Below are 23,869 nucleotides of genomic sequence, written 5' to 3'. Positions count from 1 at the left end.
GATAACTTGTCACAAGCAACCAGATGTCCAATGCACTATCCATTGCACTACAGAGCCTGGCACATAATCTGTGTCATCACTTACATACATACAGTTCATTAAATTATACTACCATTTACATGTATTATTTCATAAAATAGTGAACTTGACTAAAAGATGAGAGTGTGCTCAGCCGCACCCAGTTCAGGCATGTAGTCCCCAAATTGGTACATCTATAGAAGCACCACCGTGTGATCTTCCACCGCATCTTTGTTCTATAGAAACTCCCCAAACTAGTACATTATTTTCCACATAGGAAGACAAGCCCAAAAAGAAACTTACCAATCCACTGAAGTTGTCTAATATTTTGGCAGCCCCCCATTAAACTATCTGTCAAATGGCTCTGGAAGGGGCCTCACATGAGTGATGTGTGGGTCAGATAAAACCCCACCCACACCCAACTTTCATAGACCCACACCGACCGATGAAGAGCTTGATGCGAACTCGCCCGCAAATGGGGGTGCAAGGTCAGCCCAAACTCAACCAGCCGAAGGGTCTTGCAGGTATGTGTCTAGTGCCTCCTAAGCTGGGGAGGCGCCAGGCACGTATTTGCTTTGTCACCTACCCCATTTCTGGTCCCACCAGCAGCTTGAATCTTTGTGCGTATATGCGCTTCTGCACGAGCACAGTCTTGCGCATGGGTAATCAAACTCAATATTAGCCAGCACTGTGGCTGCTAAGTTGCCTAGGGCATCTGGCCAGGCTCAAGAGAGACTCGAACCCACAACACCTTGTCCCATGCAACTAGAAGTCCAACACACTATCGCTTGCGCCACAGAGCCCGGCATATGACGGCGATCATTACCTACAAGTTCATTAAATTATACTACCATTTACAGGTATATAGTGAACTTGAGTGAAAAATGTGAGCATGCTCATTGGCATCCAGTTCGGGCATGTAGTCCCCAAATTGGTAAATCTATAGGAGCGCCACAGTGTGATCTTCTTCTGCTTCTTTGTTCTTCAGTGAAATGCTGAAATTAAACAAAATATCCAGTCTTTCACTCTATTGTGCATGTGCTGGCCAGAGCCATCAAAGAATAAAGAAGTGAAAGAAGATGACTGAAATAGCCCAACTAAGAAAACAGAATTGAAGCTGATCACTAAACAGGGCCAGACATATGGGAAGGCAGTGCCGCTATAATGAGAAGCCACATCTGGTGGGACTAGAACCAACATCCTTTTAAATCCTTAGCATGACCAACTAAAAGTCCAAGACATTATCCATTATGCCACAGAGCCAGCCATTTGCCAATCACACACACCCACTGTGAGATCATATAGTACATCACTCTTCCAACAACAAATATTTATTTTCCAGGTTCAATTGTATGGTCATGGGCACACGGGCTGTAGGCTCCGCTATTCTCAGCCTGCTTGAATCTAATTCAGATCATGAGAGATTGGGCATGGAGCAGATCCGATTCTCGCAGCCTTCAAAAATGTGCTGAGATGGTAGCAAGGTGATGATATAGAAACACCCAAACTGGGGCCGTTCTTTCCCCCGAAAAGGAGCACCAGCCCAAAGAAAAACTTTCACTGCCAGTAAAATGATTAATGGTGTGCTCCCGTGCAATGGCTCACGAATGGGCAAGAATCAAACTCACACCCTAAGGAAAAATTCCACTTTGAAAGATAACACACTTCCCATTGTACCACAGAGAAACCAGCAGAATGAATAACTATAGCACAGCTAGCATTTCAACTACAATTACACATTTCAGCTACAATCATACACAAGTATAATCAGGACATCAGTTGGAAAGCTTTTCAGTGTTGACAATCTCTCTATGGTGCACTCTTGTCAAATGGCTGAGAAAGGGACTCACATATGGACCAGTGATTAATAAGTTAGAATTTTATCTCCACCCCAGTCTCAAAAACTCTCTCTGGTGGGAATCCAACCCAACACTTTTGAATGCCTTAAAGCCATTGCACTATCCATTGTGCCACAGAGCCAGTAGGCAACCACACACCATGAGCCACACACACTGTGATACCATACAGTACATTTGGTACAGTAGTCACCACTACAACTGCTTCTCTTTTCTTGGCAGCGCACGTTCCCCAATGGCAACTTACCATCGGCACACAAATGCAGGAGCAACTGTAACAGCACCAAATATTCATTAAATGCCTTTACAGGTATGGGACCTGTTATCCAGAATGCTCAGGACCTGGGGTGTTCCGGGTTAATGGATCTTCTGTAATTTGGATCTTCATACCTTAAGTCTACTTATAAATTATATAAACCCAATAGGGTTACTCTGCCCAATGGTACCCAATGGTATAGTGAGTTATCAAGATTCACACAGTCCCACTGAGACCAGACAACTAAGGACACAGAATACAAGTTGATGACTAAGGAAAAGGGTCCCATACATAGAGGAAAGCAGGGCCATCGGGGGGACATCATACACAAGTCTAATCAGGACATCAGTTGGAAAGCTTTTTAGTTCTGGCCACTCAAAAACTGACTGGTGGGACTTAAACACACAAGCTTTGAATCCCTTAAGCTTAATTAACTAGAAGTCCAATGCGCTATCCATTGCACCACAGAGCAATCAAGATATTTTGCAATGCTTTTTAGTTTTGAGAAGCAAACAGGAGCACCTACCCAGGGTATAAGGTAAGTGATTACAACCAGATTCCTGCCCTTGGATATATAAATTGCACTAAATATATTAAAGACTAACATACTGCTCATTGAGTGTAACAGCAGAAAATATTACTGTATACTGTATATCTCTCTCTATGGTGCACTCTTGTCAAATGCCTGAGAAAGGGACTCACATATGGACCAGTGATTAACAACTTGGAATTTTATCTCCACCCCAGTATCAAAAAGTGAGTGTGGTGGGTCTTGAACATACAACCTTTGAATACCTTAGCTTGATCAATTCAGAAGTCCAATGCACTATCCATTGTGCCACAGAGCCAGTAGGCAACCACACACCATGAGCCACACACACTGTGAGACCATACAGTACATTTGGTACAGTAGTCACCACTACAACTGCTTCTCTTTTCTTGGCAGCGCACGTTCCCCAATGGCAACTTACCATCGGCACACAAATGCAGGAGGAACTGTAAAAGCACCACATATTCATTAAATGCCTTTACAGGAATGGGACCTGTTATCCAGAATGCTCAGGCCCATGAATGTTCCAGATAATGGATCTTTCCATAATTTGGATCTTCATACTATAAAGTCTACTAGAAAATCATGTAAACATTAAATAAACCCAATAGTCTGGTTTTGCTTCCAATAAGGATTAATTATATCTTAGTGTTTTATTATTACAGAGAAAAGGCAAATCATTAAAAAAAATTGGATTATCAATATAAAATAGAGTCCATGGGAGATAATCTAATAGGTTTCCAGATCCCATACCTGTATTGAACACTTACAGCAACATGTCAGGCCATAGGGCTTTTTCAAGCTGACAAACCACATTAACAATCCATTTGTTATCCTGTTTCGCCATCTAGTGGTTATTAGTGTACAAAACAGTATACAAAGTAATTACAATTTAGAAAGTGCAAAAATGTCCACAAAGGTCTCAAACATACGTGCTCCATATTAGAAAAGTGTGAGTGCTTGATTAGATATACATATTAAACACATGTGAAAGTTCCCTGGTCTGGTGGAAAATGTTTAAGGAAAACGGTTGCCATGAGGAGGGATGGGGGGAGCACATATACAAGTCTAATCAATACCAATACATCAGTTGCAACACTTTTTAGTTTTGGTAATCTGTCTTTCCTGGTCATCCCTGGCAGCATAATCAATTATCTTTGAGTTAGTTCTCCCCGTCAATAATACAGAAGAAACACTCGCCCCAACACACATAAATCTCCCCTCCAGGGCCGGAACTAGGGGTAGGCAGAGTAGGCACGTGCCTAGGGCGCAAAGCTGGGGGGCGCCAGGCACACGCCTCCTCTGTCGCCTACCCCCAGTCCAGTGCCCGACTCTTTGCGGTTTTTACGGTTACTTGCGCTCCTGCGCATGCGCGCGATTTCCTTTTCTCTCCGCATGCGCACATTCATACTAATTCGCGCATGCGCAGAAGAGCAAAAGAAGAAAAACCACCACTTCTTGCGCATGCGCACTTGTGCTAAACCGGCGCCGCGTTCACCGGCTTGCCTTGGGCACCTGTGCGGCGCCACCCGGCCCTGGTCCCCTCCTCCAATCCTCCCCGTCTTTTGTTTCTTCTGTCAGTAAGTTATCAGGCTGAGAACTCACCAATCTGAAAGCATCCAATTACTGGGTGCAGTTCTTGCTGACTCTCTCCACCCGAAGTTCCGCCGATAGCCAAGTTGTGCAGAGATCTCATGCGGCAGGTTTATGGATTAAGGAGACAGTGTCTGACACCTTGAGACAGCCAACACCTTCTATGGAGCCTAGAGCTTCTACATCTGCATATCAGGATTTTTCCTCAGAGGAAAGATCTCTCCAAGATTCTCCAAGTTCCTAGTAGTACTCATCACTCAGCTGAGGTTGCAGGGGATAGAAGTGTACCATTACCTGGACAGCCTCTCTGTTGCAAGAAATCAGAAAGTTTTCAGGGAGCATGTTGCTCAGGTGAAAGCAACTCTACATTGTTTCAGATGGATCCTCAATGAGTAAAAGAGTCATTCGACCCCCATTCACAGATAGTGTATCTGGAGGCTCTCTTCTCCTAGGTCTGATTACTCTTCCACCTCAGAGGATATATCATATTGTTTCATAGACAAAACATTTGAGGAATTTCACTTTATCCAGGCAAGAGAGCTCATGAGTTTTCTATGATTACTGACATCCACCATAGGTCTGGTGAAGTGGGCGAGATGGAGGATGAGACCTATTCAGAAGTGGTTCCTTGTCCATTGGGACCGATATCGCAAGTGTCTGGCTTATGGTGCGTGTTTGGTTACTGGCTCTGTGGCACTATATATAGAGTGAAAAAAATGGATATTTCCTTTTATTTTTGACTTTTTACTTTACTGAGCATGCAAACCTGGTGTGAAGAATGAAGAGGCAGCAGAAAATCCCACTGTGGCGCTCCTATAGATTTACTGGATGCCAATGAGCATACTCACATTTTTCACTCAAGTTCACTATATACCTGTAAATGGTAGTTTAATTTAAAGAACATCATATGCCGGGCTCTGTGGCGCAAGAGGTAGCGCATTGGACTTCTAGTTGAATGTGAGAAAGTGTTGTGGGTTCGAGTCTCACCTGAGCTTGGCCGGATGCCCTAAGCAACTTTGCCTGCCGCAGCGCTGGCTAATATTGAGTTGGATTACAGATGCGCAGCACTGTGCTCATACAAAAGCGCATTTACGCACAAAGATTCATGGGATGGGACCAGAAATGTGACTGGCGCTGACCCTAGGCACATACCTGCAAGACCCTTGGGCTGACCTCGCACCCCCCATTTGAGGGCGAGTTTGCATCAAGCTCTTCATCGGCAGGGTGGGTCTATAAAAGGAATGTGAAAGTCTAGTGTGGAGTTGTGGATGGGATTTTATCTGACCCGCACATCACTCATGTGAGGCCCCTTCCAGAGCCATTTGACAGTGTACCATGAATAAGAGATTTTAGAAGTTAAGGTAAGCTCTGTTGGCGGGGAGGCTGTTGAAATTGGTGTCCAAACTGGGTGCCACTTAGCATACCAGCCGTTTCGATCTCAAATTCACTATGTTATGACAAAACATTTGTAGGTGTTTGGCACTGGTCTCTTGCTACTGGACCTGTGCAGGACTCTAGTCTAAGGTGCCCTCCTGTCAACTAGCTCAGAAAGGGACTCACATATGGACCAGAAATTAAGAAGTTAGAATTTTATCTCCACCCCAGTCTCAAAATCAAACCCTTGTGGGACTCAAAACAACATTTGAATTGATTAGCTTGATTAACTATAATTAAACTATCCATGGTGCATCAAATGGCTCTGGAAGGGGCCTCACATGAGTGATGTGCGGGTCAGATAAAACCCCATCCACCCACACTTTCCTTTTATAGACCCACCCTGCCGATGAAGAGCTTGATGCAAACTCACCCACAAATGGGGGTGCGAAGTCAGCCCAAACTCAACCCGCCAAAGTGTCTTTTGGGTATGTGCCTAGGGCACAAAGCGGGGTGGGCACCAGGCACATACCTGCTCTGTCCCATCCCTCCCAAGCAGCCACTTGAATCTTTGCATGTAAATTGTCAGTCTTGACAATTCAAGAACTCAATATTCGCCAGCGCTGCAGCAAGCTAAGTTGCCTAGGGCGCCTGGCCAGGCTCAGGTGAGACTCGAACCCACAACACCTTGTCACATGCAACTAGAAGCCCAATGCGCTATCTCTTGCGCCACAGAGCCCAGCATATAATGTCGATCATTGCCTACAAGTTTTAAATTAAGCTACCATTTACAGGTATATAGTGAACTTGAGTGAAAAATGTGAGCATGCTCATTGGCATCCAGTTCGGGCATGTAGTCTCCAAATTGGTAAATCTATAGGAGCACCACAGTGTGATTTTCTGCCGCCTCTTCATTCTTCACACCAGGTTTGCATGCTCAGTAAAGTAAAAAGTCGAAAATAAAAGGAAATAACCATTTTTTTCACTCTACTGTGCATGTGCTGGCCCGGGCCATCAAAGAATGAAGAAGTGGAAGAAGATGATCACTTTGTAGTGCTCCAAAAACCCAGCTTTGTCACACAATACCAGAGCACTCCTGTCAAATGGCTCAAGAAGGGGCTCACGTATGGATCAATGACTAACAAGTGAATTTCTGCCGCTTCTTCGTACTTCACACCAGGTTTGCATGCTTAGTAAAGTAAAAAGTCGAAAATAAAAGGAAATATCCATATGGATCAATGACTAACAAGTTAGATTTTATCTGGATTGGGCATTCAAAACTTGACTATGGTGAGACTCGAACCCACTACCTTTGAATATTTTAGCATGACCACCTAGAAGACCAATGTGCTAGCCATTGTGCCACAGAGCAAGACAATCACCCTTTACACATGCCCACTGTGAGATCCTATAGTACATCAGTCTTCCACCAACAAATACTTGTTTTGTCACCAGCATGCACAATAGAGTGAAAATTTCCAGTTTTACTTTAACTCACAGACAGGTACGACTGTACAGCTATGGGCACACGGAGCTATAGGCTCCACTACTCTCAGTCTGCTTGAATCTAATTCAGATCAACTGAGAATGGACATGGAGCAGATCCACTTCTCTCAGTCTGTAAAAATGCCCATGTTGAGAGCAGTGGAGCCTACAGTTCTGTGTGCCCATAGCCTACGTTTTAGCCAAGGATGACTGCAAAACCTAAGAAAGATGGCAGCAAGGTGTTGCTATAGAAACACCCACACTGGTGCAGTTTTTTAGCACCCACATATGCAGAGAGACAGTACAGTATATCACATTTCCACCTACAAATGTTTTGTCATAACATAGTGAATTTGATCTCTAAACTGCTGGTATGCTAAGTGGCACCCAGTTTGGACACCAATTTCAACAGCCTCCCCACCAACAGAGCTTACAGAGCTTACCTAAACTTCTAAAATCTCTTATTCATAAATATGTGGAAAAAATATTAGGCACCCCCAGTGAACTGAATGTCTACATTTTCTTCCCCAGGTCAATGATGGTTATCAGGGAAGTTTTGCACCACCATCATTCTTGCCTTTCCTAGGCCTCCCACGGCACAAATAGACTCGACCATAGAGTGAAAATTTCCACAGTGACTCAAAGAATGGAATATCTTACCTTGTTTTCTAGAAGACTGAGGCACGTTCCATTGTAGCACAGAGCTGCTTGCTGCAAGATAAATAGAATACTAAAGTCAGGCAAAATCTAAAGGGCCAAAAAGTTACTGTGCCCAATGGTACCCAATGGTATAGTGAGTTATCAAGATTCACACAGTCCCACTGAGACCAGACAACTAAGGACACAGAATACAAGTTGATGACTAAGGAAAAGTGTCCCATACATAGAGGAAAGCAGGGCCATCGGGGGGACATCATACACAAGTCTAATCAGGACATCAGTTGGAAAGCTTTTTAGTTCTGGCCGCTCAAAAACTGACTCTGGTGGGACTTAAACACACAGGCATTGAATCCCTAAAGCTTAATTAACTAGAAGTCCAATGCGCTATCCATTGCACCACAGAGCAATCAAGATATTTTGCAATGCTTTTTAGTTTTGAGAATCTGCCTATGGACCACTCAAAAGCTGACTTTGGTGGGACTCAAGCCCACAACCTTTGAATGCCTTAGCTAAATTAACTAGAAGGTCAATGCACTATCCATTGTGCCACAGAGTCTGTAAGTCACAGTGTGGTATCTGCTTCCAGCCCTCTATTATGGCCTCAGGATCCAAACACAAAAAGCGGGTACAGTACATCACACTTCTACTTACAAGTAATGTCTCATAAAAAAAGAGCTCCAAAATGTTATCATGCTCAGTGGCCTCCAGTTTGGCCATGCAATTCCCAAATTGGTTCATCTGTAGGAGCACCACAGAGTGAGCTTCTTCTGCTTCTTCATTCTTCACACCGTGGGCATTCATGTAGTAAAGTGAAAAGCCAAACTTAAAGCAAAAGCCCAGCCTTTTAATTGGAAGAAGATGGTCCCTTTGTGGTGCTCCTAGAGAAGAACTCGGGGTGGTGCAGTTTAGCAAACAGGAGCACCTACCCAGGGAAAAAGGTAAGTTATTACAACCAGATTCTTGCCCTTGGATATATAAATTGCACTAAATATATTAAAGACTAACATACTGCTCATTGAGTGTAACAGCAGAAAATATTACTGTATACTGTATATCTCTCTCTATGGTGCACTCTTGTCAAATGGCTGAGAAAGGGACTCACATTTGGACCAGTGATTAACAAATTGGAATTTTATCTCCACCCCAGTCTCAAAAGCTGAACCCACAACCTTTGAATACCTTAGCTTGATCAATTCAGAAGTCCAATGCACTATCCATTGTGCCACAGAGCCAGTAGGCAACCACACACCATGAGCCACACACACTGTGAGACCATACAGTACATTTGGTACAGTAGTCACCACTACAACTGCTTCTCTTTCTGTGGCAGCGCACGTTCCCCAATGGCAACTTACCATCGGCACACAAATGCAGGAGCAACTGTAACAGCACCACATATTCATTAAATGCCTTTACAGGTATGGGATCTGTTATCCAGAATGCTCAGGACCATGGATGTTCCAGATAATGGATCTTTCCATATTTTGGATCTTCATACTGTAAAGTGTACTAGAAAATCATGTAAACATTAAATAAACCCAATAGACTGGTTTTGCTTCCAATAAGGATTAATTATATCTTAGTGTTTTATTATTACAGAGAAAAGGCAAATCATTAAAAAAAATTATATTATTAGGATAAAATTGAGTCCATGGGAGATAATCTATGAGGACAATGGGTTTCCAGATCCCATACCTGTATTGAACACTTACAGCAATATGTCAGGCCATAGGGCTTTTTCAAGCTGACAAACCACATTAACAATCCATTTGTTATCCTGTTGCGCCATCTAGTGGTTATTAGTGTACAAAACAGTATACAAAGTCATTACAATTTAGAAAGTGCAAAAATGTCCACAAAGGAATCAAACATACGTGCTCCATATTAGAAAAGTGTGAGTGCTTGATTAGATATCCATATTAAATACATGTGAAAGTTCCCTGGTCTGGTGGAAAATGTTTAAGGAAAACGGCTGCCATGAGGGGGGACGGGGGGAGCACATATACAAGTCTAATCAGTACCAATATATCAGTTGCAACACTTTTTAGTTTTGGAAGTTTTTCTTTCCTGGTCATCCCCGGCAGCATAATCAATTACCTTTGGGTTAGCTCTCCCCGTCAGTAATACAGAAGAAACACTCGCCCCAACACACATAAATGTCCCCTCCAGGGCCGGAACTAGGGGTAGGCAGAGTAGGCACGTGCCTAGGGCGCAAAGCTGGGGGGGGGAGCCAGGCACACGCCTCCTCTGTCACCTACCCCCAGTCCAGTGCCCGACTTTTTGCGGTTTTTACAGTTACTTGAGCTCCTGCGCATGCGCGCGATTACATTTCTCTCCGCATGCGCACATTCGTACTAATTCGCGCATGCGCAGAAGAGCAAAAGAAGAAAAAACACCGCTTCTTGCGCATGCGCACGTGAGCGGCACTTTGCGCATGCGCACTTGTGCTAAACCGGCGCTGCGTCCACCGGCTTGCCTTGGGCGCCTGTGCAACTTGGCCCGGCCCTGGTCCCCTCCTCCAATCCTCCCCATCTTTTGTTTCTTCTGTCAGTAAGTTATCAGGCTGGGAACTCACCAATCTGAAAGCATTCAATTACCGGGTGCAGTTCTTGCTGACTCTCTCCACCCGAAGTTCCGCCGATAGCCAAGTTGTGCAGAGATCTCATGCGGCAGGTTTATGGATTAAGGAGACAGTGTCTGACACCTTGAGACAGCCAACACCTTCTATGGAGCTTAGAGCTTCTACATCTGCATATCAGGATCTTTCCTCAGAGGACAGATCTCTCCAAGATTCTCCAAGTTCCTAGTAGTACTCATCACTCAGCTGAGGTTGCAGGGGATAGAAGTGTACCATTACCTGGACAGCCTCTCTGTTGCAAGAAATCAGAAAGTTTTCAGGGAGCATGTTGCTCAGGTGAAAGCAACTCTACATTGTTTCAGATGGATCCTCAATGAGAAAAAGAGTCATTCGACACCCATTCAGAGATAGTGTATCTGGAGGCTCTCTTCTCCTAGGTCTGATTACTCTTCCACCTCAGAGGATATATCATATTGTTTCATAGACAAAACGTTTGAGGAATTTCACTTTATCCAGGCAAGAGAGCTCATGAGTTTTCTAGGATTACTGACATCCACCATAGGTCTGGTGAAGTGGGCGAGATGGAGGATGAGACCTATTCAGAAGTGGTTCCTTGTCCATTGGGACCAATATCGCAAGTGTCTGGCTTATGGTGCGTGTTTGGTTACTGGCTCTGTGGCACTATATATAGAGTGAAAAAACATGGATATTTCCTTTTATTTTCGACTTTTTACTTTACTGAGCATGCAAACCTGGTGTGAAGAATGAAGAGGCAGCAGAAAATCCCACTGTGGCGCTCCTATAGATTTACTGGATGCCAATGAGCATACTCACATTTTTCACTCAAGTTCACTATATACCTGTAAATGGTAGTTTAATTTAATGAACTTGTAGGTAATGATCGACATCATATGCCGGGCTCTGTGGCGCAAGAGATAGCGCATTGTACTTCTAGTTGTATGTTACAAGGTGTTGTGGGTTCGAGTCTCAACTGAGCTTGGCCAGGTGCCCTAAGCAACTTTGCCTGCTGCAGCGCTGGGTAATATTGAGTTCGATTACAGAAGCGCATTTACGCACAAAGATTCATGGGATGGGACCAGAAATGTGGTAGGTGACAGAGCAGGTATGTGCCTGGTGCCGACCCTGCTTTGCGCCCTAGGCACATACCTGCAAGACCCTTGGGCTGACCTCTCACCCCCATTTGCGGGTGAGTTTGCATCAAGCTCTTCATCGGCAGGGTGGGTCTATAAAAGGAATGTGAAAGTCTAGTGTGGATGGGGTTTTATCTGACCCGCACATCACTCATGAGCCATTTGACAGTGTACCATGAATAAGAGATTTTAGAAGTTTAGGTAAGCTCTGTAAGCTCTGTTGGTGGGGAGGCTGTTGAAATTGGTGTCCAAACCTGGTGCCACTTAGCATACCAGCAGTTTCGAGCTCAAATTCACTATGTTATGACAAAACATTTGTAGGTGTTTTGGCACTGGTCTCTGCTACTGGACCTGTGCAGGACTCTAGTCTCAGGTGCCCTCCTGTCAACTAGCTCAGAAAGGGATTCACATATGGACCAGCAATTAAGAAGTTGGAATTTTATCTCCACCCCAGTCTCAAAATCAAACCCTTGTGGGACTCAAACCAACATTTGAATGCTTTAGCTTGATTAACTATAATTAAACTATCCATGGTGCACTGTCAAATGGCTCTGGAAGGGGCCTCACATGAGTGATGTGCGGCTCAGATAAAACCCCACCCACACTAGACTTTCACATTCCTTTTATAGACCCACCCTGCCGATGAAAAGCTTGATGCGAACTCGCCCGCAAATGGGGGTGCGAGGTCTGCCCAAACTCAACCAGCCAAAGTGTCTTGCGGGTATGTGCATAGGGCACAAAGCGGGGTCGGCGCCAGGCACATCCCTGCTCTGTCACCTACACCATTTCTGGTCCCATCCGTCCCCAGCAGCTGCTTGAATCTTTGTGTGTAAATTGTCAGTCTTGACAATTCAAGAACTCAATATTAGCCAGCGCTGTTGCAGGCTGAGTTGCCTAGGGCACCTGGCCAGGCTCAGGTGAGATTCGAACCCACAACACCTTGTCACATGCAACTAGAAGTCCAATGCGCTATCTCTTGCGCCACAGAGCCCGGCATATGATGTTGATCATTACCTACAAGTTCATTAAATTAAACTACCATTTACAGGTATATAGTGAACTTGAGTGAAAAATGTGAGCATGCTCATTGGCATCCAGTTCGGGCATGTAGTCCCCAAATTGGTAAATCTATAGGAGCGCCACAGTGTGATTTTCTGACGCCTCTTCGTTCTTCACACCAGGTTTGCATGCTCAGTAAAGTAAAAAGTCGAAAATAAAAGGAAATAAATTTTTTTTTCACTCTACTGTGCATGTGCTGGCCCGGGCCATCAAAGAATGAAGAAGTGGAAGAAGATGATCGCTTTGTGGTGCTCCAAAAACCCAGCTTTGTCACACAATACCAGACCAATCTATCGATAGTGCACTCCTGTCAAATGGCTCAAGAAGGGGCTCACATGGATCAATGACTAACAAGTTAGATTTTATCTGGATTGAGCATTCAAAACTTGACTATGGTGAGACTCTAACCCACTACCTTTGAATATCTTAGCATGACCACCTAGAAGTCCAATGTGCTAGCCATTGCGCCACAGAGCCAGCCAATTACCCTTTACACATGCCCACTGTGAGATCATATAGTACATCAGTCTTCCACCAACAAATACTTGTTTTGTCACCAGCATGCACAATAGAGTGAAAATTCCCAGTTTTACTTTAACTCACAGACAGGTTTGACTGTACAGCTATGGGCACACGGAGCTATAGGCTCCACTACTCTCAGTCTGCTTAAATCTAATTCAGATCAACTGAGAATGGACATGGAGCAGATCCACTTCTCTCAGTCTGTAAAAATGCCCATGTTGAGAGCAGTGGAGCCTACAGTTCTGTGTGCCCATAGCCTACGTTTTAGCCAAGGATGACTGCAAAACCTAAGAAAGATGGCAGCAAGGTGTTGCTATAGAACACCCCACACTGGTGCAGTTTTTAGCACCCACATATGCCGAGAGACAGTACAGTATATCACATTTCCACCTACAAATGTTTTGTCATAACAAAGTGAATTTGAGCTCGAAACTGCTGGTATGCTAAGTGGCACCCAGTTTGGACACCAATTTCAACAGCCTCCCCGCCAACAGAGCTTACAGAGCTTACCTAAACTTCTAAAATCTCTTATTCATAAATATGTGGAAAAAACATTAGGCACCCCCAGTGAACTGAATCTCTACATTTTCTTCCCCAGGTCAGTGATGGTTATCAGGGAAGTTTTGCACCACCATCATTCTGACCTTTCCTAGTCCTCCCACGGCACAAATAGACTCGACCATAGAGTGACAATTTCCACAGTGACTCAAAGAATGGAATATCTTACCTTGTTTTCTAGAAGACAGGCACGTTCCATTGTAGCACAGAGCTGCTTGCTGCAAGATAAATAGAATACTAAAGTCAGGCAGAATCTAAAGGACCAAAAAGTTACTCTGCCCAATGGTACCCAATGGTATAGTGAGTTATCAAGATTCACACAAGTCCCCACTGAGACCAGACAACTAAGGACACAGAATACAAGTTGATGACTAAGGAAAAGGGTCCCCATACATAGAGGAAAGCAGGGCCATCGGGGGGACATCATACACAAGTCTAATCAGGACATCAGTTGGAAAGCTTTTCAGTTTTGACAATCTCTCTAATTGCATTTACAGATATGGGACCTGATATCCAGAAAGCTCAGGACCTAGGGTTTTCCGGATAATGAATATTTCTATCATTTGGATCTTCATACCTTAAAACTACTAGAAAATCATGTAAACATTAAATAAACCCAATAGGCTGATTTTGCTTCCAATAAGGATTAATTATATCTTAGTTGGGATCAAGTACAAGCTACTCTTTTATTATTACAGAAAAAGCAAAGCATTTTTAAAAATTCAGATTATATGTCTATGGGAGATAACAGATAACTGATTCCATACCTGTATTGCATACTGAAAGCATTAAAGCAACATTTCAGGCTATACAGACCTATCAAGCTGACAAACCACATTAACAATCCATTTGTTATCCTGTTTCGCCATCTAGTGGTTATTAGTGTACAAAACAGTATACAAAGTCATTACAATTTAGAAAGTGCCAAAATTTTAACAAAGGTCTCAAACATACGTGCTCCATATTAGATATAAGCGTGAGTGCTTGATTAGATATACAAAAATATCAATGGCGCACTCCTGTCAATTGCTGTGGAAGGGGCTCACATATAGACCATTGACTAACATGTCAGGTTTTATCTGGATTGGGCATTCAAAATCTGACTCTGGTAGGACTCGAACCCACAACCTTTGAATAACTTGCGACAAGCATCTAGAAGTCCAATGCGCTATCCATTGCGCCACAGAGCCTGGCACATAATGTTTGTTATCACTTACATACATACAGTTCATTAAATTATACTACCATTTACAGGTATTATTTCATAAAATAGTGAACTTGACTGAAAGATGAGAGTGTGCTCAGCCGCACCCAGTTCAGACATGTAGTCCCCAAATTGGTACATCTATAGAAGCACCACAGTGTGATCTTCCACCGCATCTTTGTTCTATAGAAACTCCCCGAACTAGTACATTATTTTCCACATAGGAAGACAAGCCCAAAAAGAAACTTACGAATCCACTGAGGTTGTCTAAAATTTTGGCAGCCCCCCATTAAACTATCCATGGTACACTGTCAAATGGCTCTGGAAGGGGCCTCACATGAGTGATGTGCAAGTCAGATATAACCCCACCCACACTAGACTTTCACATTCCTTTTATAGACCCACCCTGCCGATGAAGAGCTTGATGCAAACTCGCCCACAAATGGAGGTGCAAGGTCAGCCCAAACAGTCGAAGGGTCTTGCGGGAATGTGCCTAGGGCGCAAAGCTGGGGAGGCACCAGGCACCTATCTGCTCTGTCACCTACCCCATTTCTGGTCCCATCCCTCCCCAGCAATCTTTGTGCGTAAATGCGTTTCTGCACAAGCACAGTCTTGGCAATGTGTAATCAAACTCAATATTAGCTTCGGCAGGCCAAATTGCCTAGTGCACCTGGCCAGGATCAGGTGAGACTCGAACCCACAACACCTTGTCATATGCAACTTACAGTGCAATGCACTATCTCTTGCGCCACAGAGCCCGGCATATGATGTCTATCATTACCTACAAGTTCATTAAATTAAACTACCATTTACAGGTATATAGTGAACTTGAGGGAAAAATGTGAGCATGCTCATTGGCATCCAGTTCGGGCATGTAGTCTCCAAATTGGTAAATCTATAGGAGCGCCACAGTGTGATCTTCTTCTGCTTCTTTGTTCTTCAGTAAAATGCTGAAATTAAACAAAATATCCAGTCTGTCACTCTATTGTGCATGTGCTGGCCAGAGCCATCAAAGAATAAAGAAGTGGAAGAAGATGACTGAAATAGCCCAACTAAGAAAACAGAATTGAAGCTGATCACTAAACAGGGCCAGACACATGGGAAGGCAGTGCTGCTATAAGGAGAAGCCAAATCTGGTGGGACTAGAACCAACATCCTTTGAAAGCCTTAGCATGACCATCTAAAAGTCCAAGACATTATCCATTATGCCACAGAGCCAGCCATTTGCCAATCACACCCACCCACTGTGAGATCATATAGTACATCACTCTTCCAACAACAAATATTTATTTTCCGGGTTCAATTGTATGGTCATGGGCACACGGGCTGTAGGCTCCGCTACTCTCAGCCTGCTTGAATCTAATTCAGATCATGAGAGATTGGACATGGAGCAGATCCACTTCTTGCAGCCTTCAAAAATGTGCTGAGATGGTAGCAAGGTGATGATATAGAAACACCCAAACTGGGGCCGTTCTTTCCCCGAAAAGGAGCACCAGCCCACAGAAAAACTTTCACTGCCAGTAAAATGATTAATGGTGTGCTCCCGTGCAATGGCTCAGGAAGGGGCAAGAATCAAACTCACACCCTAAGGAAACATTCGACTTTGAAGGATAACACACTCCCCATTGTACCACAGAGAAAACAACAGAATACATAACTATAGCACAGCTAGCATTTCAACTCAACTACAATTACACATTTCAGCTACAATCATACACAAGTCTAATCAGGACATCAGTTGGAAAGCTTTTCAGTGTTGACAATCTCTCTATGGTGCACTCTTGTCAAATGGCTGAGAAAGGGACTCACATATGGACCAGTGATTAACAACTTGGAATTTTATCTCCACCCCAGTCTCAAAAACTCTCTCTGGTGGGAATCCAACCCAACACTTTTGAATGCCTTAAGGCCATTGCACTACCCATTGTGCCACAGAGCCAGTAGGCAACCACACACCATGAGCCACACACACTGTGAGACCATACAGTACATTTGGTACAGTAGTCACCACTACAACTGCTTCTCTTTTCTTGGCAGCACACATTCCCCAATGGCAACTTACCATCGGCACACAAATGCAGGAGCAACTGTAACAGCCCGACATATTCATTAAATGCCTTTACAGGAATGGGACCTGTTATCCAGAATGCTCAGGACCTGGGGTATTCCGGATAATGGATCTTTCTGTAATTTGGATCTTCATACCTTAAGTCTACTGGAAAATCATGTAAACATTAAATAAACCCTAACCTTAGTTGGAATCAAGTACAAGCGACTGGTTTATTATTACAGAGAAAAAGGAAATCATTTTTAAAATATAATGGATCCCATAACAGTATTGCACACTTAGGGCATTACAGGAACATTTCAGGCTATACAGACTTATCAAGCTGACAGAACCACTTTAATAAACCATTTGTTATCCTGTTGCGCCATCTAGTGGTTATTAGTGTACAAAACAGTATACAAAGTCATTACAATTTAGAAAGTGCAAAAATGTCCACAAAGGTCTCAAACATACGTGCTCCATATTAGAAAAGTGTTTGATTAGATATACATATTAAATACATGTGAAAGTACCCTGGTCTGGTGGAAAACATTTAAGGAAAACAGCTGCCATTGGGGGGGACGGGGGGAGCACATATACAAGTCTAATCAGTACCAATACATCAGTCGCAACACTTTTTAGTTTTGGCAATATGTCTTTCTTGATCATCCCCGGCAGCATAATCAATTACCTTTGGGTTAGCTCTCCCCATCAGTAATACAGAAGAAACACAGGCCCCCAACACACATAAAGGTCCCCTCCCCCAATCCTTCCCGTCTTTTGTTTCTTCTGTCAGTAAGTTATCAGGTTGGGAACTCACTGATCTGAAAGGATCCAATTCTTGATTGGTGCAGTGCAGTTCTTGATGACTCTCTCCACCCGAAGCTCCGCTGATAGCCTAGTTGTGAGGAGACCCCATGCGGCAGGGTCTTTTATTGTTGGTGCGCATATTAGCTTTGGCAGTGATGTCATTGGCACGCTTTTTGAAGTTAAAGCAGCCATTTGCCTTGGTGTCCTTGCCCTAGAGCGCACTCAATTCAACATGATTAAGGAGACAGTGACTGACAACTTGAAACAGCCAACAACTTCTATGGAGCCTAGAACCTCTATATCTGCACATCAGGATCTTTACTCGGGGGAAAGATCTCCCCAAGATTCTCCAAGTTCCTAGTAGTACTCATCACTCAGCTGAGGTTGCAGGGGATAGAAGTGTACTATTACCTGGACGACCTCTTGATTGTTGCAAGAAATCCGAAGGTTTTAAGGGATCCTCAATGAGGATAAGAGTCATTTGACCCCCATTGAGAAGATGGTGTATCTGGGGCTCTCTTCAATACTAGGCTAGGTCTGGTTACTCTTCCATCTCAGAGGATATCTCATATTGTCTCAGAGACAAAACATTTGAGGACTTTCACCTTTATCCAGGCAAGAGAGCTCATGAGTTTTCTAGGGTTACTGACATCCACCATAGGTCTGGTGAAGTGGGCGAGATTGAGGATGAGGCCTATTTAAATGTGGTTCCTTGCCCATTGGGACCAATATCACAGGTGTGTTTGGCTACTGGCACTGTGGCCCAATGGATAACGCATTGGACTACAAGTTGATTAAGCTAAGTCATTCAAATGTTGCTGGTTTGAGTCCCACAAGATTCTGATTTTGAGACTGGGGAGGAGATAAAATTCCAACTTCTTAATCACTGGTCCATATTTGAGTCCCTACCTGAGACAGTTGACAGGAGTGTGACTTAGATTAGAGTCCTGCACAGGTCCAGTATGGCATCACACTGCAATGCACTAGCCCATGGAGTTTCTATAGTAGTGTCCTATTCCAATTTTAACTCAGGGGAGGGCCAGAGTGACCGATCCTGAAACTTAGCCTGGTACCCAGATGGGTTACCCACAAACTACCGACACAATCAGGCAATCGGAAATTTCTTCTCAAAACTCATTCCAAACCTAATGCAGCACTCTACCTTAGATGTACGAAAACTAAAAAGCTTTCCAACTGATTTCCTGATTAGACTTGTGTATGACATCCCTGACAGGTCTCCCTCCTGTCTCTCCTGGTGGCTCTGCTTTCCTCTATGTATGAAACTCTTTTTACGAGTGTTCAGCTTGTATTTCACACCCAAAACTTTTGGCAACCTTACTTTAACTTCTGGAGGTCCTGTAGGTTAGAGTCTTATAGGTAAAGAGAAAGAATGAATATAAAGACCAATTCAGTGAGATTGAAACCATGGAACATCTTACCTTGTTTTGTAGAAGACTGAGGTACATTCCATCATAGCACAGAGCCAGCTTGCTGCAAGATGAATAGAATACTCAAATCAGGCAAAATGTAAGGACCAAAAAGTTACTCTGCTATATTGTTTCATCAAATACATACTCAAAATAAAATGTACAAACAGTTTCAGACAGAGAACTCTGCCAGTTCACACAAACCCTGAGTGAAACGACCCACTAAGAACATAAATTAGAAGCTGATCACTAGGAGAGAAGGTCGTACAAAGAGGAAAGCGCTGTCACCATCAGGGGGGAAGGTGGGAGTCATGTCAGGGACATCATACACAAGACACTACTAGTGATGGGCGAATCTGCGGCGTTTTGCTTCGCCGAAAAATTAGCGAATTTCGTGCCGTTTTTGACGCCGGCGCCCGTTTTTGACACCGGCGTCCGTTTTTCGAAAAAAAAATTTTTGACGCCGGCGAATTTTTTTCGCGAATTTTCACTGGTGTTTCGCAAATTTATTCGCTGGACGCGAATCGCGCAAATTCGCCGCGAATTTGCGCCTGGCGAATAAATTCGCCCATCACTAGACACTACTATAGAAACTCCCTGGGCTAGTGCATATTTTAAAAAGGCTCTGGAAGGGGGCTCAAATACAGACCAGTGATAAATGTAAGGTTTTATCTGGATTCGGCATTCAAAAGCTGACTCTGGTGGGACTGAAACCCACAACCTTTGAATAACTTGTCACAAACAACTAGAAGTCCAATGCGCAATCCATTGCGCCACAGAGACTGGCACATAATGTGTGTCATCACTTACATACATACAGTTCATTAAATTATACTACCATTTACTACCATGCACTGTCAAATGGCTCTGGAAGGGGCCTCACATGAATGATGTGCGGGTCAGATAAAACCCCATCCACACTAGACTTTCACATTCCTTTTATAGACCCACCCTGCCGATGAAGAGCTTGATGCGAACCTGCCCGCAAATGGGGGTGCGAGGTCAGCCCAAACTCAACCAGCACAAGGGTCTTGCGGGAATGTGCCTAGTGCCTCCTAAGCTGGGGAGGCACCAGGCACATAACTGCTCTGTCACCTACCCCATTTCTGGTCCCATCCCTCCCCAGCAGCCGCTTGAATCTTTGTGTGTAAGTTCGCTTCTGCACAAGCACAGTCTTGCACATGGGTAATCAAACTCAATATTAGCCAGCGCTGCGACAGGCCAAGCCATCACCGAGGGCACCTGGCCAGGCTCAGGCGAGACTCGAACCCACAACACCTTGTCACATGCAACTAGAAGTCCAATGCGCTATCTCTTGCGCCACAGAGCCCGGCATATGATGTTGATCATTACCTACAAGTTCATTGAATTAAACTACCATTTACAGGTATATAGTGAACTTGAGTGAAAAATGTGAGCATGCTCATTGGCATCCAGTTCGGGCATGTAGTCACCAAATTGGTAAATCTATAGGAGCGCCACAGTGTGATCTTCTTCTGCTTCTTTGTTCTTCAGTAAAATGCTGAAATTAAACAAAATATCCAGTCTTTCACTCTATTGTGCATGTGCTGGCCAGAGCCATCAAAGAATAAAGAAGTGGAAGAAGATGACTGAAATAGCCCAACTAAGAAAACAGAATTGAAGCTGATCACTAAACAGGGCCAGACATATGGGAAGGCAGTGCCGCTATAAGGGGAAGCCAAATCTGGTGGGACTAGAACCAACATCCTTTGAAAGCCTTAGCATGACCATCTAAAAGTCCAAGACATTATCCATTATGCCACAGAGCCAGCCGTTTGCCAATCACACACACCCACTGTGAGATCATATAGTACATCACTCTTTCACCAACAAATATTTATTTTCCAGGTTCAATTGTATGGTCATGGGCACACGGGTTGTAGGCTCCGCTACTCTCAGCCTGCTTGAATCTAATTCAGATCATGAGAGATTGGGCATGGAGCAGATCCGCTTCTCGCAGCCTTCAAAAATGTGCTGAGATGGTAGCAAGGTGATGATATAGAAACACCCAAACTGGGACCGTTCTTTCCCCAGAAAAGGAGCACCAGCCCACAGAAAAACTTTCACTGCCAGTAAAATGATTAATGGTGTGCTCCCGTGCAATGGCTCAGGAAGGGGCAAGAATCAAACTCACACCCTAAGGAAAAATTACACTTTGAAGGCTAATACACTTCCCATTGTACCACAGAGAAAACAGCAGAATAGCAAAGTATAGCACAACTAACATTTTTAGCTACAATTACACATTTCAGCTACAATCATACACAAGTCTAATCAGGACATCAGTTGGAAAGCTTTTCAGTGTTGACAATCTCTCTATGGTGCACTCTTGTCAAATGGCTGAGAAAGGGACTCACATATGGACCAGTGATTAACAAGTTGGAATTTTATCTCCACCCCAGTCTCAAAAACTCTCTTTGGTGGGAATCCAACCCAACACTTTTGAATGGCTAAGGGCCATTGTACTACCCATTGTGCCACAGAGCCAGTAGGCAACCACATACCATGAGCCACACACACTGTGAGACCATACAGTACATTTGGTACAGTAGTCACCACTACAACTGCTTCTCTTTTCTTGGCAGCGCACGTTCCCCAATGGCAACTTACCATCGGCACACAAATGCAGGAGCAACTGTAACAGCACCACATATTCATTAAATGCCTTTACAGGTATGGGATCTGTTATACGGAATGCTCAGGACCTGGGGTGTTTCAGATAACAAATCTTTCTGTAATTTGGATCTTCATACCTTAAAGCTACTAGAAAATCATGTAAATGAGAATTTTTTTTGGATAAAATGGAATATGGGAGATCTTTCGGGATAAGAGATTTCCAGATAACGGATCCCATACCTGTATTGCACACTTAGGGTATTTCAGCAAAATTTCAGACAGTACGGCCCTATCGAGCTGATGGACACAAATTAACAAGCCATTTGTTATCCTGTTGCACCATCTAGTGGTTATTAGTGTACAAAACAGTATACAAAGTCATTACAATTTAGAAAGTGCAAAAATGTCCACAAAGGTCTCAAACATACATGCTCCATATTAGAAAAGCGTGAGTGCTTGATTAGATATACATAATGAACACATCTGAAAGTACCCTGGTCCGGTCAAAAACATTTAAGGAAAACAGCTGCCATGAGGGGGGATGGGGGAAGCATAGATACAAGTCTAATTAGTACCAATATATCAGTTGCAACACTTTTTAGTTTTGGCAATCTGTCTTTCCTGGTCATCCCCGGTAACATAATCAATTACCTTTGGTTAGCCCCCCTGTCAGTAATACAGAAGAAACACACATCCCCCAACATGCATAAGGGTCCCCTCCTCCAATCCTCCCGCGTATTTTGTTTCTTCTGTCAGTAAGTTAGCAGGCTGGGCACTCAACGATCCAAAAGGATCCAATTTCAGTGTGCAGTTCTTGCTGGCTCTCTCCATCCAAAGCTCTGCCAATAGCCTAATTGTGCAGAGACCCCATGTAAATCGATACAAAAGTATCTAAGTATCTATTCTGTGCTCTCTGCAAAAAGCCAATGAAGTTAAAAACTTTTTATCTTTTTCTGGCTGTTCAGTGCAGGAGATCAAGGAGAAAGTCGGGACATTTCAGTAACAAACCCGGGACTGTGGGCTGAGCTGTCAAAATCAGGACTGTCCCATGAAAAATGAGACAGTTGCGAGGTATGATAGAGGTCTATACAGATGCATCGGCTGGGGAGCCCATACAGATGCGACACAACCTCAGGGAGTATGGAGAAGGGATCTATCACATCTCCCTTGACATGTTCTAAAGATATGAGCAGTTCGAGAAGCTCTACTCTTCTTCAGGTCAGTTTTCCTAGGCTCTTCAGTGAAATTCAAATGCGACAATGCCTTGGAAGTAGCTTACATAAGGAAACAAGGAGGGACTAGCAGTGAATCTTGAATTGTCAAGCGGATGCCTTGAGTAAAGCAGAGTAGTAACTGTGTCCAAAGGTCTTCAATTGGGTTACATCCAAATGGGGTCTTCCTTATCTTTTCCAGAGTCCCATCGCCATCAGCGACTGCAGTGGATGCGCTCCCAGGACTAGACAAACCTCTGAACATTTGTCTTTGCCCTATTCCCTTTAATCTTCACTGAGCTGAAGATGATACTTTCCTGCAATCTTGCCGGAGTGGCAGTTCTGGAACCAAGTTACCAATAACGTAGAAGTTATTGAGTCAGGGTCCTCTCCTATACCCGAATCCAGAAACGCTGAACCTTGCGGCCTGGAGGTTGAGAAGTTGAAGTTGAGAGAGCGGGGATGTTCTGAACAATTCATAGGGACACTTTCAAGGCCAGGAAATATGGTCACAGGCTCAAGGGGTTAATTCCTTCTACCCCTATGGTACTTGATTTTCATCAATCTGGCCTACATTGTGGATTAAGCTTGAGCTCATTGAAGGTCCAGGTTATTTTGGCCTCATCTGATTTAATGTGAAACCATATAGATCACAATTTGATCCACAAGTGCTTTTTAATAAAATGTAGAACTCGAGTTCCAGAATGATAGTATGCCAAGTGGCTCCCAGTTTGGGCACCCAATCCCAAATTTCAGCAGACCTCCCCACCAACACGGCCAGATGTTGTAGGTCAGAACAATTAGACTAATGTTATAGCACAATTCCATTAAATGTTGTTGTTATTTTGGGCAAGGACAATTTCCCAAAACCAA

General features: G+C 43.8%; 1 long non-coding RNA gene across 2 annotated transcripts in view; it reads right to left on the bottom strand.

The window, feature by feature from the left end:
* LOC121397118 overlaps positions 1 to 23,869 on the bottom strand; it is a 35,949-nt gene that overhangs the window by 9,232 nt on the left and 2,848 nt on the right. For both annotated transcript variants that reach the window (XR_005963469.1, XR_005963470.1), the window contains exon 3: positions 7,793 to 7,843. This is a non-coding gene — a long non-coding RNA (uncharacterized LOC121397118). The remainder of the gene's footprint in view (positions 1 to 7,792; positions 7,844 to 23,869) is intronic.

Source organism: Xenopus laevis, chromosome 8L (genome assembly GCF_017654675.1).
Source record: "Xenopus laevis strain J_2021 chromosome 8L, Xenopus_laevis_v10.1, whole genome shotgun sequence".
NCBI classification, from domain to species: domain Eukaryota; kingdom Metazoa; phylum Chordata; class Amphibia; order Anura; family Pipidae; genus Xenopus; species Xenopus laevis.
Note: the sequence above shows the minus strand (reverse complement) of the source record. Positions and strands in the feature narration are given on the sequence as shown.